At 42.6% G+C, this 18717-nt stretch overlaps 1 long non-coding RNA gene across 1 annotated transcript in view; it reads left to right on the top strand.

Annotated features, from left to right (window-relative positions):
• Window positions 1-6252: 6252 nt before the first annotated feature.
• LOC143664232 (uncharacterized) overlaps window positions 6253-18717 on the top strand; it is a 62124-nt gene continuing 49659 nt past the window's right edge. The window contains exons 1-3 of the long non-coding RNA XR_013166385.1: window positions 6253-6403; window positions 16599-16671; window positions 18349-18406. This is a non-coding gene — a long non-coding RNA (uncharacterized LOC143664232). The remainder of the gene's footprint in view (window positions 6404-16598; window positions 16672-18348; window positions 18407-18717) is intronic.

Consider the following 18717-nt stretch of genomic DNA (forward strand, 5'->3'; position numbering starts at 1 on the left):
TCTGTGTCCCTGTGAGGCTTCAGTCTGTTTTAGAACCAGGAGATGGAGTCATTTCTCTTTAACATGACTGCAGATTTGCCCATTAGTGGTGATGTGACAGCTACATCATTATCTGCAGAGTCTTTACTTTGGAACTTAGAACTTTTTAGAGTTTCAGAACTTGAGAACTTGTAACTAATTATAGTTAGTGTTAGAACTATTCTACTCGATTCAGAATTACTCTACCAAGATCTTTAGAATTTAGAACTTGAGAGACTTTTAGAGATCAGAGATTCTACTACTATACAAATGATAGAGAGTTAAGACAGGTGGAGAGATTTGCTCCAGTTTGATGACCCTATTAATATTAGTTATGAGTAGAAACAAGACCTCAGGATGTCTGACATTGCTGCCTTTCCTAAAAGTGAAGACATTGCTGTCTTCCAGCTGCCCCATGGTCTACAGTTCAAGCACTGAAAGGAATGTTATCGGGCTAGGGTTGAAAGAGATAACTGCTCATCTGATTCCAAAACTAGAGAAGGTGGGCCTTCAGTGGCTTTCTCCTAGGTTTGTCCATCAGAAATACATACAGACTGTCCCAATGGTTCATTCTCTTGCATGAGAAAGGGAATACCTAAGACTTTCTTTCAATTTCATTCATTGACTTTTCTTTTTAACTTTTTTTATTGTATAGTATAACATATATACAAAGCAAAGAAATAAAAAAGCAATAGTTTTCAAAGCACTCTTCAAAAAGTGGTTTCAAGATAGATCCCAGAGTTTGTTAGGGGCTACCATAAGATTCTCTCATATCTTCTCTTCTAGCTGCTCCAGAATATACGAGGCTAGAGGGATTAAATACTTTTTTATCATCACAATTGACTATTTTTTTCCTTCTTTTTAAGTGAACAATAACACATATACAAAAAGCTATAAATTTCCAAGCACAGTACCACAATTAATTTTAGAACATATTTCAGACTTTGACATGGGTTATGATTTCACAATTTTAGGTTTTTACTTCTAGCTGCTCTAAAACACCGGAGACTAAAAGAGATATCAATTTAATGATTCAGCATTCATGCTCATTGGTTAAGTCCTATCTTCTATGTATAATTCCACCATCAACTTTTATCTTTCCATACCTCTCATTGGGATTGTTTAGGCTATGGAAATTCTAAATTTTTGATATTGGAAGGGTCTGTCATTAATATGGGATAGGGAAATGGAACTATTTAATACTCTAGAGAGGCTGGGCTAGGTTTCAGGACTTATCTGGAGCAGGGACCCATCTAGAGGTTGTAGGTTTCTGTCAAGTTACTCTAAGTGCCTGTAACCCTTGTGGAATCTTATAAATTGCCCTAGGTGTTCTTTAGGATTGGCTGGAATGGTCTTGGTTGGGGGTTGGCAGGTTATGATAGGTACCAAGGTCTACCTGAAGCATGCATAAGAGCAACCTCCAGAGTAGCCTCTCAACTCTACTTGAACTCTCTCTGCCACTGATACTCTATTAATTACATTTCTTTTCCCCCATTTGGTCAGGATGGAATTGTTGATCTCATGGTGCCAGGTCTGAATTCATCCCTGAGAGTCCTCTCCCACATCATCAGGGAGACTTTCACCCCTGGATGTCATGTCCCATGTGGCGGGGAGGGGACATGACAATTATTTCACTTGGAGAGCTGAGCTTACACAGACTGAGGCCACATCTGAGGAACAACAGAGGTCCTCCAGAAGTAACTCTTAGGCATGCCTATAGGTAGTTTAAGCTTCTATGCTACCCACATAAGCTACACAAGAGTAAGCCTCATGACCAAGGGCATGGCCTATTGATTTGGGTGTCCCTAAAAATTGACACAGTATCAAGGAATTCCCTGATGGTAAGATTTAATAGCGCCATAGCCTTTCTACCCTCCCTCAGGGGACTTTGCCAATAGGTTTTGATTATCTGGTTAATACACTCTAGGATGTTTCTAGGCATTACAATAATCTATACAGGATTAAAGGACCTCTTTCTCATTCTGTGCTCTCTGTGTTTCAGTTGTTCAAATGAGCTATACAGATAGGTTGAATTAAATTATGCACTACAGAAAATTTCAGTTACAGATCAAATAAACCTTTCTTCCATTGTTCTCAAAGAGTATGTGTGGTTCTAAAATATAGACACTGTCTTCCTTACCCCTATGGCCCTGAATTACTTTAACCCCAACCTATTCGGCTTCATTCTTATCTCTAAACATCAGGTTATATATATAAAACAGCATCTCAAAATCCAGAAATAATAATCACCACTCTGGACTTAATGTGTCTGCTCTAAAAGCTGACAATTTAGGCCCCTGTTTTCTTATGAGCATTTTCTAAAGGTGATCATATTCTGGTTTGTTTTGTCTCACCAAATATCCCACATGTTCATTCACATCATTGCATGTCTCACGACAATGTTCCTTTTTGTAACAGCACAGCCTTGTTTCATAAGTACACACCATCATTCGCCATTCTACTTCTCCGTCCGTGCCTCCTTCAGTCATCTGCATTCATCGGGCATCATGTCGAGGGTCCAAAGTCCACAGTCCATCAACATTCTCAATTTTAGATAATTTTATTGTTCCCAAGAGAGAGAAAAACAAAAAACACACTCTCACCAAATAGGAGATCTAAACCTCCTCTTAACTCTTGTCCCTCACTCCATTATTTACCTCTGCTGTTGCTGTGGTAGTGCTGATAGTTTCCTTTCAACATAGTTCATAGCATGCAATAACAGTTTCCCCCTGTACCTGTTTTATATAAAACACTCTTTATATAAGAATCATATCTTTTAAATAATTCTTACAAGAGCTCATTCGTATTTCTAGTGTGAATCAGTGGGACCCGTAGGTCTATACAGCCCCTTTCACTCTTGTTCATCTTCAATATGATAATATTACTTCTAAATCCACTAGAGAATCACCTTCACTTCTATCTACTCCCTTGCATTGGAGTTCAACCTCATTGGCTAATGGTTCACCCATCTCTAGCTTCTATGTATCTCTAAATCCCCTGTATAAGTCTCTGATTATACCTTTATGCTGGTCATAAAAGTGGAATCATATAGTGTGCTGGTTTGAAAGGATGTATGTCCCCTAGAAAAGCTATGTCTTAATCAAAATCCCATTTCATAAAGGCAGAATAATCCCTATTCAATACTGTATGTTTGAAACTGTAATCAGATCATCTCCTTGGAGATGTGATTTAATCATGACTGGTTGTTAAGCTGGATTAGGTGACGACATGCCTCCACCCATTTGGGTGGGTCTTGATAAGCTTCTGGAGTCCTATAAAAAAGGAAACATTTTGGAGAATGTGAGATTCAGAGAGAGCAGAACAGAACGACATAGCCACAAAAAGCAGAGTCCATCTGCCAGCGACCTTTGGAGATGAAGAAGGAAAACGCCTCCTGGGAGCTTCATGAAGCAGGAAGCCAGGAGAGAAAGCTGGTGGATGACCCCGTGTTTGCCATGTGCCCTTCCAGATGAGAGAGGAACCCTGACCGTGTTCATCATGTGCCTTTCCAAATGAGAGAAATTCTGACTCTGTTCGCCATGTGCCCTTCCAGATGAGACAGGAACCCTGACCGTGTTCATCACGTGCCTTTCCAAATGAGAGAAATTCTGACTGTGTTCGCCATGTGCCCTTCTACTTGAGGGAGAGACCCTGAACTTCATTGGCCTTCTTGACCAAGGTATCATTCCCTGGATGCCTTTGATTGGACATTTCTATAGACTTGTTGTAACTGGGACATTTTCTTGGTCTTAGAACTGTAAACTAGCAACTTATTAGATTCCGCTTTTTAAAAGCCATTCTGTTTCTGGTATATTGCATTCCAGCAGCTAGCAAACTAGAACATACAGTATCTATCCTTCTGTGTCTGGCTAATTTCACTCAGCATTATGTCCTCACAGCTCATTCATTTTGTCATGTGCTTCAGGACGTCATTTTGTCTTACTGCTGCATAATATTCCAATATATGTGTATACCATCTTTTGTTGATCCACTCATCTGTTGATGGGCATTTGGTTTCTTTCCATCTTTTGGCGATTGTGAATAATGCTGCTATGAACATCAGTGTGCAAATGTCTTTTTGTGTCATTGCTTTCAGGTCTTCTGGGTATATACCAAATAGTGCTATTGATGGGTCATAGGGCAGTTTGATATTTAGCTTCCTAAGGAACCACTAAACAGTCTTCTGTAGTGTCTGCACCATTATACATTCCCACTAGCAGTGCATATGTGTCCCAGGTTCTCCACATCCTCTCCAGCATTTCCAGTTTCCTGATTGTTTAATGGCAGCCATTCTTATGGTGGTATCTCACTGTAGTCTTGATCTGCATTTCCCTTATAGCCAGTGAAAATGAGCATCTCTTCCTGTGCTTTTGAGCCATCTGTAGTTTGCTCTTCAGAAAAGTGCTTATTCGTATCTCTAGCCCATCTTATTACTGGATTGCTCATTCTTTTGTTGTTGAGTTGTATGATTTCTTTGCATATACAGGAAATCAAACCTTTGTCTGATTTGTGACTTCCAAATATTTTCTCCCATTGACTTGGCTGCCTCTTCAGCTTTTTGACAAAGTCTTTTGAGGTGCAGAAGCCTTTGATTTTGAGGAATTCCATTTATCTAGTTTTTCTTTTGTTGCTTGTGCTTTGGGTATAAAGCTTAGGAAGCTACCTCCTATTACTAGATCTTAAAGATGTTTTCCTACATTTTCTTCTATTTTATGGTGTTAGTTCTTATATTTAGATGTTTGATCCACTTTGACTTAATTTTTATGTAGCATGTAAGATAGGGGTCCTCTTTCATTCTCTTGGCTATTGTTATCCAGTTCTTCCACACCCAATTTCAGGGCCTTGTCAAAAATCAGTTGTCCATAGATTTGGTGGTTGATTTCTGCACTCTCAATTCAATTCCATTGGTTAATGTCTCTATTTTTGTGCCAGTACCATGCTATTCTGACCACTGTGGCTTTAGAATAGATTTTAAAGTCGAGGAGTGTTAATCATCCCACTTCATTCTTTTTTTAGTATGCTTTTAGTTATTCGGGGTCTCTTTCCCTTCCAGAGGAATTTGGTAGTCAGCTTTTCCAAATCTTCAAAGTAGGTTGTTGGAATTTTGATTGGCACTGTTGAATCTGTAGATCAATTTGGGGGGAATTGACATCTTAACTCCATTTAGCCCTCCTATCCATGAGTAGGGAGTGTCTTTCCACCTATTTAGATCTCTTTTGATTTCTTTTAACAATGTTACGTAGTTTTCTGTGTTCAAGTCCTTTACATTCCTAGTTAAATTCATTCCTAAGTATTTGATTCTTTTACTTACTATTTTGAATGGAATTTTTTCCATAACTGACTCCTCAGCTAACTCATTGCTCGTGTATAGAAATGTTACTGATTTTTGCGCATTGATTTTATATCCTTCCACCTTGCTGAATTTGTTTATTAGCTCAAGTAACTTTGCTGTTCAAATTACAGCCAACATCATCCTTTATTCTGATTTACCTTAGTCCTAACCAGATCCATTACTACATACACCTAACTGGAGTTTTATTTCTTTTTCAGCTTCTTTAACAACTGTTCTATGGAGTAATGCTGACTCTCAGAGCTGCAGAACTCTAACTCTGAGTGTCAGGTGTCCCACCTGAGTGGAAAGTTGAAAGTTCCTTTATATTACTTACAAATTAGCATCTCTTTTCTCTTCACAAGCATGACTGTCTTTCTTCAATTTAAGGACTCGCTGTTCTCAATTTCTATTACTTGTTTAAGAAACAACTAAATCTCTATCTGCTCCTGTCATTGTCCTGTTCAAATCAAGCTTACATTCTCATCATCATTTCAGCAGTATGCACTACATTTGTCAGGTATGATTTGCTGATTTTGACAATCTTCTTTGTAAGTCATGCCAATGCTTGGGTGATTTTGTGTGTGAACATTTGACGAAGAAACTCTGCCTCTTCATTTTTGTTGCTGTTGTTGTATCTCCAGCATTTAAGCAACGCATTGAGCAATTAGAGAAGGATTAAAGCTTAATAGTTTAAAGAGTTTGTATTTTTTATATTTTCCTCTCATATGCAATTTACTGTTTTCAAGTACGGAAGAAAAATAAGTCAAATTATTTGTGACTCCAGGTAAAAATGTGTTCAGTCAATCTTCTGATACTCTTAAGAGGAATTATTTGCCTTGATTCTCATTTGTAAATTTCAGTAATATGTCTGAGATGAAATTATTGATTATATTATTTGCCTTCCTCTACACCTTTCAGAAAGTCCCTTGGTGTTGAATGGAAGGCAACACATGGTGCATGCATATGACAGAATAATGAGTGGCTACAGAAAGTTATGATGTCATAAGGCAAGCAACGAGGAGAATGAACCTGGAACACATTATGTTGAGTTAAGTAAGTCAGAAAAAAATGGGCAAATAATGTATGTTCTCACTAATGTAGACTAGCTATACTGAGCAAATTCTGAGAATTGAATTCAAGGTTATCAGGTGTGGAGAGCCGCCTCCCGGGTCTGGCCTAGTGGACACGCTGCGGCCTGCTCTAGAGTTCCCCCCGCCCATCGAGTGAGTCAAGATGGTGCCCGCATCCTGCCTCCGCGTATGACGCACGCGCCCACCAACCCTATCTTCCAATCACCTCTGTATACGTGGCACTAACCTATTGGGTTTGGGCACAGTATATAAGAGGTTACCCGGACAGGGTGGGTGGAGACGACCCGCAGGGAGCCGTACCTGACGGCCGCATAGAGGTTGCTCCCCCGTGGGGTATTCTAGCCCGCGCGGAACCTGTTACAGAGAATGCAAGCTTAGCTCCAGTAAAGGTCTGTGCTCACAACTGCCGTGTGCTTTGGATTTGTGTCTGCCATTCAAGTCGGTTTGTCTGCGTCTGTCTCTCTCTCCCTCCTGTTCCCTCCGCCGGCCGGGGACCAGAAGCTGAGCGAGAAGTTCCGGACAAGTGGTGGCCCGTACGGGGACCCTTCTTCTGCTGCCTCTCCCCGAGCTGGTGAGGACGTGCTTCTCGGGTTCACGGCGGAACCTCCGCGCCTGATCAACGTGAGAGGGTAAGTGCTTCCTATTACGTGAGAGTTAAGGGCTGTGGGCGTTCAGGTAGCCCCAGTGAGTCGGGAGAGCTCCCCGATTGGTTAAGGTCCAGTGCCGACTGCAAGCATGGGGCAGTCAGGAAGTTCACCTTTGTTAGCTCCCTTAAAGACCCTTTTAGCGGACGGCTCCTGTGAAAATGAGCCGCCCACTTGTAAGCCGCCAGAGTCAAGCACTAGTTCAGACACCTCTGACTTAGAGTCAGATGGTGATGAGACCGAGGGTGCAGACGCGCCTCCGCTGATCGATTGGGGGAGGCCCCCTGTCTCACCCACGCAGCCTTCCGCCCCGCCAGCGCCTGCTGCAGGGGCGCGGCGGTTTCCGGTGAATGGTTTTGGTGATCTCGCCAAAAACCCTCACCACGGGCTCCCTCTGGTGGCCGAATCAGGTAATTACAGTGGCCCTCCTTTGCGAGACCCGGAACCCCCTACAGGCTGGTCTAGGGAGGGGCAGTTACAGCTGTGCCCCCCCGCCTGCGTACGCAGGCCCTCAGGGTCCCACGTCATCAAACAATAGAGGGAGGCATTTCTGGAATTGGATTCCTTTTTCAACCTTTAGACCTTTCGGTGTGCTGGGCGGTTACCAACCGCTTAAGCCAGAACCAGCTTCAGAAATGTACCCGGTTATTATCAATCCCCAAGGTAATAATCAGTATGAGTCATATGATTACAAAGTCTTAAAGGAGTTGAGGCAGGCCGTCCATCAGTATGGCCCCAATGCCCCTTTTACATTGAATATGGTTGAAAACCTTTCCGCCCTGAATCACACACCCGCAGATATATATCAGTTGGCCCGTGCTTCTTTGCCACCAGGCCGATACATAGATTGGAAAGCATGGTTTGAGGAGTTGGCTGAGGAACAAGCCGCAAAAAACGCAGCGGGGAGACGTGGCGGGTGGAATGCAGATATGCTATTGGGGAAAGGTGCCCATTCCCAGAATCAAACAGGGTTCCCTCAAGAAGTCTATGGACAGATTTTCCGCTGTTTCATAGGCGCCTGGAAAAAGTTGGCAGGCCAGGGAAAGGCTCAAGCTTCACTCAGTAGCATACACCAGGGCCCCACTGAACCATTCGTGGATTTTGTAGCCAGAATGCAAACTGCGGCTGAGAGAATTTTCTCAGACCCAGGAGTAGCAGAGACCGTAGTCAAACAAATGATATTTGAACAATGCAATAAAGAGTGTAAAGCTATCCTGGTACAAAACAAGGGAAAGAGCATGACGGAGTGGGTTCGTCTCTGTAGAGACGCTGGCAGCCCGTTAACTGCTGCAGGTCTAGCTGCCATGCTAGCCAGCTCCTTACAAGTAAATACAAAGAAAACCAAAGACTTAGGAATAAGACCTAAGGGATGTTATCACTGTGGCCGGTCGGGACACATTAAGAGAAACTGTCCCAATAAAGACCAACCACCCACCACTCAACAATATGATAGGCCGCATGCGATGACCAGACTATGTGGCCGTTGCCGCAAGGGACCCCATCGCGCAGAAGACTGTAGATCAGCCTTCGATGCGCAGGGCAAGCGCATTTCTGGCCGTCCTGAGCAGGTTCCAAAAAACGGGCAGAGGGGGTCCGCCCTTCCGGTGGGCCCCCTTGCTTGCCATACGACGACACAACACCCGTCCACGTTCGTGCATCCCCCGGATCAGCAGGACTGGACCTCTGTGCCACCTCCAGGCTTGTACTGACCCCCTCCATGGGAGCCCAATTGGTGGGGACCTCCTTTAAAGGGCCCTTACCAACAGGTACTGTGGGGCTCCTATTAGGGAGAGCATCCACAGCCTTGAAAGGATTAACAGTTATACCAGGTATTGTAGACTCAGATTTCACAGGTTATGTCCAGATTATGGTACAATCTCAGCAAGGTACTCTGGTCATTGCAGAGGGTGATAAGCTGGCACAGCTCCTGCTCTTGCCCAGCTTACATCCGCTCTTTCCGAGTAAAGCCAGACAAAGAGGAGATAAGGGATTTGGGTCTACTGGAGAAGTTTTTGAGGGCCTCCATATGTCTCTGGAGTCTCGACCCATGTTGACTATTAAGGTACAAGGCAGACCCTTCCTGGGCCTGCTAGATACCGGGGCCGATCGGTCGATTATAAGACAACAAGAATGGCCCTCCGCCTGGCCGACGTGCAAGGCGGAGGACACCATTAGAGGAATAGGCCAGGTCTCAGCACCCATGCTGAGTGCAACTGCCCTTCATTGGGCAGATGAAGAAGGACATCAAGGTAGCTTTCAGCCTTATGTGTTAGCCCTGCCCGTGTCCTTATGGGGAAGAGACATTCTAGCCCAGATGGACGTTACTTTGACCAGTAACTGTTCTCCAACTTCTAAGCATCTGTTAAAAGGAATGGGATATGTCCCTGGCAAAGGCTTAGGAGCCTCATTGCAGGGGCGCACAACACCTATACAGGCTGTCTCCAATTCTGATAAACGAGGCCTGGGTTTTTCCTAGGGGCCACTGAGGGGAGATTCCCATCCACACCTATAAGACTAAGGTGGAAAACCGAAACCCCGGTTTGGGTGCCTCAGTGGCCCTTACCAAAGGAAAAACTCTCAGCGTTACACACTCTTGTGTCAGCACAACTAAAAAAGGGCCACATCATTCCTTCCACATCACCTTGGAACACCCCCGTATTTGTCATAAAAAAGAAATCAGGTAAATGGAGACTGTTACATGACTTAAGGGCTATTAATAACTGCATGGAGCCCTTAGGACCTGTTCAGATTGGGCTGCCCCTCCTCTCAGCTCTACCAAAACATTGGCCTATTGTCATCTTGGATCTCAAGGACTGCTTCTTTTCCATTCCACTTCACCCTGAGGATACCCCAAAATTTGCTTTTACTGTGCCCTCTCTAAATCAAGAGAAGCCCTGTCACCGCTTCGAGTGGACAGTCCTGCCCCAGGGCATGACTAACAGCCCTACCATGTGCCAGTTGTATGTTGCTGCAAAACTGGCCGATACCCGGCAGCACTTCCCCCAAGTAAAAATCCTTCATTATATGGATGACATTTTGCTGACTCATAAAGACACAGATCTCCTTAAGACAGCTCTGTCACATTTAATCCTTACACTTAGAAAAGCCAACCTAGAAGTAGCCCCTGAAAAAGTCCAGATAGCAGAGATTACCACCTTCCTGGGGGCAAAAATTACACCTACTCATGTATCCCCCCGAAAGGTGTCTCTTAGGCTAGACAACATACATACCCTCAATGACTTGCAAAAACTCATGGGAGATATCAATTGGATTCGCCCGTACCTGAAATTACCTAATGCCAAATTAGCGCCTTTATTTGACTTGCTAAAAGGGGATTCGAACATAACTTCGCCCCGGCACCTCACTCCCGAAGCGAGGCAAGCACTATATCAAGTAGAACAGGCACTCAGTAGCGCTGCTTTAAAAAGAATAAACCCCCATGAGCCCTTTGAGGCCTGCTTACTGCCAACAGAGCTACAGCCCACGGCGGTGCTGTGGCAACAGGGACCATTACTCTGGGTCCACCCCGGAGTTTCTCCTAAGAAGAGTTTAGAGCATTATCCTACGGCGATTGCAGAGTTGGCCTTAGAAGCCATAAAAAGGGCCGTACAACATTTTGGCCAACAACCTAAAAACCTCAGAGTACCTTACTCTTCCCAGCAACTTGAGACACTTACTGGATGTATAGATCAATGGGCCATTCTCCGGTGTACCTTTTTAGGAAGTATTGACAACCAATACCCAAAAGATCCCCTCTTGCAATTCGTTACCCGACACCCAGTAATCTTTCCTAGAGTGACTTCACCCAAGCCACTAGTGAACGCCCTCACCGTGTACACGGACGGTTCCAGCTCCGGTTCAGGAGCATATTGCGTAGAAGGAGGTTCTCCTAAAACTGTGTTCTTCCAACCACAGAGACCTCAATGGGTAGAATTACAGGTCATTATTACAGTCCTGAAAGAAATTACCGATCCCCTAAATATTATATCTGATTCGATTTATGTCGTAAATTCTGTAAATATTTTAGAGACGGTGGGCATTATAAAATATTCCTCCTCAGTAAGACCATTCTTTATCAAACTTCAAGAGACAATATGTGCCAGACAACATCCTTTCTACATAACTCACATTAGAGCGCATACAGGCCTGCCTGGCCCCATGGCACAAGGAAATCACATAGTAGATGTAGCCACTCGACAGCCGCACATCTTCCCTGCGCTGACACCATATCAGCAAGCCCGAGAATTCCATGACAGATTTCACATCAATGCAGGTACCCTAGCTAGGCGGTTTAATATACCACGTGCGACAGCTAGAGATATAGTCCGAGCGTGCGGAAATTGTGTAGAACAAAGAGCAGTCCCTTCAGTTGGGGTTAACCCTAAAGGTCTCATCCCGGGAGACATTTGGCAAATGGATGTCACCCATCACTCAGAGTATGGTAAAGTTAAATACCTGCATGTGTCAGTGGATACTTGTTCTCAAGTTTTATTTGCCTCTGCCGAATCAGGAGAAAGAGTCCACCAAGTAATTGCACACTGCCTTGCCGCTTGGGCAGCTTGGGGTAAGCCGAAAATATTAAAAACAGACAACGGACCCGCTTACACCAACAAGCCTTCAACCTGAACCATCAGATCAGGCCTCCAACTCTGCTGATGACGGCGGCGACTGACGAGATGGCAACGAAAACGCCGATCACCCTTCGATTGTTTAGAAGGGGGACCAGTTTTAATACCCCCCACTCTCCCAACAGGTGGAATCAGACCTTAAAGTGCTTGGGAAGATCAAGTTAACCCCCGTTGCCTTCGACCTTTCCAAACTGGGCGAGACTGTACAAAGTCTGTGGAACCGAGTCACCTCTTGGTTCTCTTGACCCAATTTGACTACTTGGATTCTCGTAGCGGTGGGACTATTAGTGGGTTTAGTCACTGTTAAATGTTTGTTAGAACGCTTGCTCCAGACACAGCAGCAATTACGTGTCACTACCATGTTGGCTATGTCACTCGCCCCTGATGCTCCTGGCAACGACCGTCCCGCTACCCAGTCCTTCCCCTCACTGTATGACCCATCCCAGCCACTCAAGGTGGGACGCTCGAAGGCAAGGTCTGCCGCAAAGCCCATGGCCACGTCCCGGGTATAAAAGGCAGCGCCAGGAGTCATAATTTTAGTCTCAGGATAATCTCTATGGCGGAGTAACGGTCCTGGCCAGACTAGGCTCCAGCCATTGCACAGATGCCTAGTGACACTTTCGACCCTGGTTGCCGCTCTCCTGCCCCCCTCCTAACCCAGTTGCGAGGCGAAGCACTGCAGGGAGAGTCACGTGGTTTCCAGCTCACGGGCTCTTCGGTCTCTATATGAGGTGGCATTCTGGTTGGTGCCTAGCAAGCCTAGTCCAGACTCCCCAAAGCACCAAAACATGTAGTGGGCCTGAGTGGCCCACGGGAGCTCACTCATCAATGGAGACACTGGGTCAAAATGAATAAAAAAGGGGGAGATGTGGAGAGCCGCCTCCCGGGTCTGGCCTAGTGGACACGCTGCGGCCTGCTCTAGAGTTCCCCCCGCCTATCGAGTGAGTCAAGATGGCGCCCGCATCCTGTTTCCGCGTATGACGCACGCGCCCACCAACCCTATCTTCCAATCACCTCTGTATACGTGGCACTAACCTATTGGGTTTGGGCACAGTATATAAGAGGTTACCCGGACAGGGTGGGTGGAGACGACCCGCAGGGAGCCGTACCTGACGGCCGCATAGAGGTTGCTCCCCCGTGGGGTATTCTAGCCCGCGCGGAACCTGTTACAGAGAATGCAAGCTTAGCTCCAGTAAAGGTCTGTGCTCACAACTGCCGTGTGCTTTGGATTTGTGTCTGCCATTCAAGTCGGTTTGTCTGCGTCTGTCTCTCTCTCCCTCCTGTTCCCTCCGCCGGCCGGGGACCAGAAGCTGAGCGAGAAGTCCCGGACAATCAGGGGATAGAAAGTGGACAGAGATTGGGCAATCATTGATTAACAAGTATAGAATATTCAAATAAGTCTCATTTTAAAGTTTCTTAGATTGGAAGCTTTTACTGTCATCATATCTATTCTTAAGTTTTAGTTGTTAGGTCTGAATTCCAAGGTAAAGTACTCTTTGTGTATAACCTGGTCTCCCTGGAACACTGGGCATCTGTGGGACACCTGAGACTCAGAGTTAGAGTTCTGCAGCTCTGAGAGTCAGCATTACTCCATAGAACAGTTGTTAAAGAAGCTGAAAAAGAAATAAACTCCAGTTAGGTGTATGTAGTAATGGATCTGGTTAGGACTAAGGTAAATCAGAATAAAGGATGATGTTGTCTGTAATTTAAAACTCCTACCTCTGTGGTAGACCAAGGGAAGAGATGTTTATTTTGTTCAAAATTTAATTTTTCTGTAGCATGCTACAGTTTATTTAGAGAACCTAATTACATGGAACCTAGACTGGGAGTCAGATCTTATTCTGTACTGGTCTTATTACTTTGTATCCGATTCCTTCCACGCTATTTTGGGCAGAAAATAAAAAGTATTTACAAAGTCCCCTTGAAGGATTGGGAAAAAATGTGGATCTATTAAACTTCCCCACCTGGGGAAATCCTGATAGTCGGTCAGGCATTAAGGACTCACAGTTTAATAAATGAAGCCCTCAGTCTTGAGGCTCATCCTTATGAAACTTATTTCTGCAGTGGTGAAGCTAGGCCTGCATGTAATTATGCCTAAGAGTCACCCCAGAGACTTTCTTTAGTTGCTCAGATGTGACCTCTCTTTTCAAGCCAACTCTGAAAATAAACTCATTACACTTCACCCCTACATAAAAGGGCATGATTCCCAGGGGTATAAGTCTCCCTGGCATTGGAGGACAAGACTCCCAGGGATGAGCCTGACCCTGCATCATGGCATTTCAGAGTGACCAATAGGAAGAAAAGAAATGAAATAAAATAAAGATCAGTGGCTAAGTGATTTCAGAGTTGAGAGGTCATTCTGGAGGTTACCCTTATGCAAGTTTCAGCCATGTATTTCGAACCACCACAGTATGCCATGCCCCTACCACAGTTTTCGTGAATGCCCTAGGGAATGCCCTGAGCTCTAAGTCTCTGTAAAGGTTTTTCTCAGAAAGTTTATTTTCTCAGAAACTTAAGTCTCCAGAGTGATCATAAGCCAGATAAGCCTGAAAACCTGAGGTACTGTCTGGATTCTCCAAGAATGACAGCCAGTCCATCCTCGATTTCAGAAGTTCAGTGCCCCTTTCCAGCACGAAGATGCTAAAATGGCCATTGCCCAGACAGCACTGAGGACTGAGAGAAGGTCAAATGAGTGGAAAGGGGTGTAACTGAGAAATTAGGATTTAACAAATGACTGTGACTACTGACTCACTATAGAGGAAATACCTGAGGAATTGAACAGTAATCCAGTAGCCCTGTTCTTTGACAATGATTGTATAACTATATCACAAAACAAGTCAGTTTCCTGTGTTTGTATGGATCTACTCTGGGATGTTTTGTTTTGTTCTATATTATATATATGTCGATACTGCCTTATTTTAGTTAACCTATCCTATTGTAAGTCTTGAAACTGGGTAGATTGCAATACCAGTGGTCAATAACATGGAGGGGTAAGGGGTATGGTTTGTTTGGGGTTTTCTTTTTTCTTTTAATTTTGTTTTCTGGGATAATGCAAATGCTCTAAGAATGATCATGGCGATGAATCCTCAACTGTGAGATGATATCATGAATCCTTGATTTTATATGTTGGATGGATTGCATGGTAGGTAGGTGAAGATAGCTCAATAAAAATACTAAAAAGATAAGTTTCACTTGTAAAAAAAAGTCCCTTGATAATTGTTTCCCTTTGAGATAGTCCTTGCATCTATAGGGAATGAAAGAAGACCTAAAGACCTGGGTAGTCCAATAGCACAAACAATTTAAGCCCTTACTAAGAAATTCACAAGAATGTAATGCTGCTTTCTTAACACCATTAAAAGCTTTAAATTTCCCTATAGTTTAGTGTATGAAAGGAACTTTGTAATGGAGGTGTGAGATTAGCGTCAAATATTCCCATTTCTAAAGGAGAAAGTGGAGGGATGATATTTTCTGAAATGGTAAAATAATGGCTCCATTTCATTAAGTAAGTACCCACCATCCCTTGAAAGTGAGCTCTGAATACACCCTGAACACTTATTTCTTTTGGGTCGGTATTTTTGAACGTTAATGTTCTTTTTTCCTCGTTTTCAAGTTGCATCTGTAAAGTGATAATGCCAGTATTGAATAGGTCAAATAATCCAATCAATCTGCTAGTTTGACCATTTTAATCCTTATTCCCCAGTATTTGCAATAGTAACTAAATTAAGTTTTCTCAATCAACATGCAATCTTTTTTTTTGTAACACCCTCTTAGTTCAATCTTTTTTGCTCCCCAAAATTACCCTCCCAATCTTCCCTAAACACATACATTAACTGCAAGAAGAGCTGTTGGGCACATCCTCTCAAATCTATCCAGACACTGCTCTGGAAATGATCTGCCTATGGGTTTCTGCTACTAACGGGAAATAAGACCTGTTAATGAATTTATTTATGTAACACACCATTATTCAACAATATGTGCTTCGTATAATGTACAGAGAATTACAAAATCCGGTGGTAAATGATTTTGCAGTTTGTTTTTCTTAAGAGAATCACAGATGAAAGCATTTCCTTGGTCAGGACAATTGCTCATGTTTCTTTTGGTCAACTCTAGTTAGAGTTTAGCTTAGTCAAAAAGCTTGAATGTCTCTCTTTGTCATTTTGCTTTAGTAACAATGGACCAACCATTTGGTCCTTTACTACTCCTTTATTTTCTATTCATTGTATCTCCAGAGTTCCCCTTCCAAACCTGGAACCAGGACATTGTTAAAATATAAAAAAGACAGATAACAGGCTGTTGGTATGCAACATAGGTGGACGAATAGGAGGCCAATTGCTGGTGTTTTATAACAAAAAATCTTAGCTGAAACTCTTTTTCAAGATCTTATTGAAAACAAAGGGAGGTGCTGGGCTGTGGCCGTCAGTTTGATACTACACTGGCTTCCCCTATCTACTACTTACCCATTTAACATGAGGGAATGACTTTAGCAAGAGGCGCTCCATCAGGGCTGCATCAATCCAGCAGCAGTATCTTATCCTAAATTATGCACCACTTCTAAGAAATTAATGCAGGTTATAGTATGAATGGATAATATTACTTCAGCAAGGAGTCTTTTCCTAAACAACATGCCGGCAGGTGCATACTATTTGAGATGATGGGTTCTGGAATATTGATGCTTTTGAACATTCAGAATCGTCTAATGTCTCATATTTTATTAAATTTTTTGTTCTCTTTTCCTCATAAATATTCTTCTTCTCACCAAAATTTTGAGTGCCTTCAAATACAAGTGTATCACATAAAGTTCCAAGAAATCCTGTGATATATGTCTGATGAAATAAATTCTCCTGGTTAGACCCAAGCCCACCGAAGGTGTGAATTTGTGTTTCAGATACTAAGATAGAGAGGGCCTTGAGCAAAATCGCAGGATCACAGATCTGGCTAATAATCCTTCATTTTAACAGGTAATTAGGGATGTTCATGGTTAGGTGAAATATTTTTAAATGTATGATAAACTTTTTCAACTTACATGTATTTTTATCAATGGTTAGTTGGCTCTGTTTTAGTTTAAATTCTGACAAATCTCAAGTACTCAGAACAGGTGGAACATGATAACATGATATTCAGAGAGCCCTAACATAAGAGCAAGTTCAATATTATTAACACTGTTCTGTAGTGGAGAAAATGAAGATACAGAGAAAAAAATTTATTAAAAAAAGCATTTATTGAACAGATGTAATCACTAAGATGACTTGCCTGAGGTCACTTGGGTTTCTCAGCTCCTTTTACAGTGCTACATCTGTTATGACAAATGCCTGGAAGTTCTACGGCTCCTCAGTCTACTATAATCAGCTTCTTTGGAAATATATTGTCATGTGGGAAATCTGTAAACACTTCCTTTGCAGAGATAGCACCTCTTGAGTTTACAAATGGCTTTTCCCCCATCTAATTCTCCTGTGGTTCTCCTATCCCATTTTCTATGTAATCACCATCATGGGAACATTTGACTAAAGAACAAGTATATATAGATTATGACCCAGATTGAAGTTTAGAACCACCAGATAAGGCAGACAGATGAAAAGAAAAAATATTAAGGGTATAGGAAATGGATAAAGGCTCTCTAACCTATTGCCAAGGTATTTAAATAAATGAAAGCTTTCCCACTGTGTAAATTTTGTGGCTGAGAAACCCTTACACCATAGCAAATTTAAAAATCCACTTTTCAAATGTTGACTGATTATGTCAGAGAACTGGTAAGTATACAAGGATTGTATACCCTGATAGATCACCATAGATCCAACAACTTTTCGTGTTAATGAACTTAATCTTCTAGTTGACTCAGCAGTGATTCAACTCAGCAGGCAATTATACTAACAAAACCTACAGGTGGTAGGTTGGTAAATCTGAATGCTAGTTAGTAATTGAAGGGAGAAAACGGGCCAGAAAAGGACCAAGATACTGTCATTTTGGGTACAGCATTCAGTTCATTATGTTATTTATTCAGAAGATTATGTGGAAAGCACATCTTCTATTTTTGAAATTTTTGAAATTCCAAACAGACAATTAGCGAGTTGAGATCATGGATTTTGGTTTATGCATCTTTATGATACCAGCAGCAGACCTGGAACAGAGCAGTTAGTAAAACATGTGAAGTGCCTTGAATGTTTTGAGTAAAAGATTCCCTGTCTCCATGTTACCATTTCAAGCTTGCTATTCCCGTTGACATAATGTATTTTCAAGATGAGATTTAGAGATTTGCTATAATCCTAACAGTTTCAGTTCCTAAGTTATTTCTTAAGCCAACCAGTTTGTTTCCAGTTTTTATGTTCACTTTTAAAGAATTACAGTTGTAATTATTCTTTATATTAGACTCCATCTCAGGCAGTGACCCTTTTCTGAGTTTAGAGTCAGTAACTCTTTCTCATTTGACACATCCTGCATGTGGACATCAGCTCCTTTTTGCCAAACAGCAATGCATTTACATATTTTCCATTTACTTGGTGTCCCAACTTCTTCAGAGCCAGGTCTTCCATCTAAAATGAGTTGACAGTAGGAAATTATATCCGTACAGCCAATATTTAATTATTGACATGTAGAAAATAAACCCTTTTAAAAGAAACATATTTCATTTTAATTTCCAGATCCTAGAGGAATTCCATGTTCCCAGACCAAATATTTGGTTGGTGTTTATTCAATAAGGTAAATATTTAATTCAATCTCATTGAACCAATGCAGATCAGAAAACAAACCTACTACAAAAACAACCCTGCACAATGATTCTGATTATTTTTGTTTACTGGCCTCTGAGCATAGTAATATCTTGCCATGAAATGTACAAAAGAGCAACCCTCATTTTTTTTCTGTTCATTTTGTTGGCGAATTTAGCAGGAAAGAAGAACCTTGCACCTTACAACAAGCTTCTCTGTCTTTTGGATAATGCCACTCAGAATGACTGGGTCAAGGAATTGGAGCAAATCATTAACAGCTCAGCAGCAGGTGGGGGGCCTTAT

Source organism: Tamandua tetradactyla, chromosome 20, assembly GCF_023851605.1.
Source record: "Tamandua tetradactyla isolate mTamTet1 chromosome 20, mTamTet1.pri, whole genome shotgun sequence".
Taxonomy (NCBI): Eukaryota; Metazoa; Chordata; class Mammalia; order Pilosa; family Myrmecophagidae; genus Tamandua; species Tamandua tetradactyla.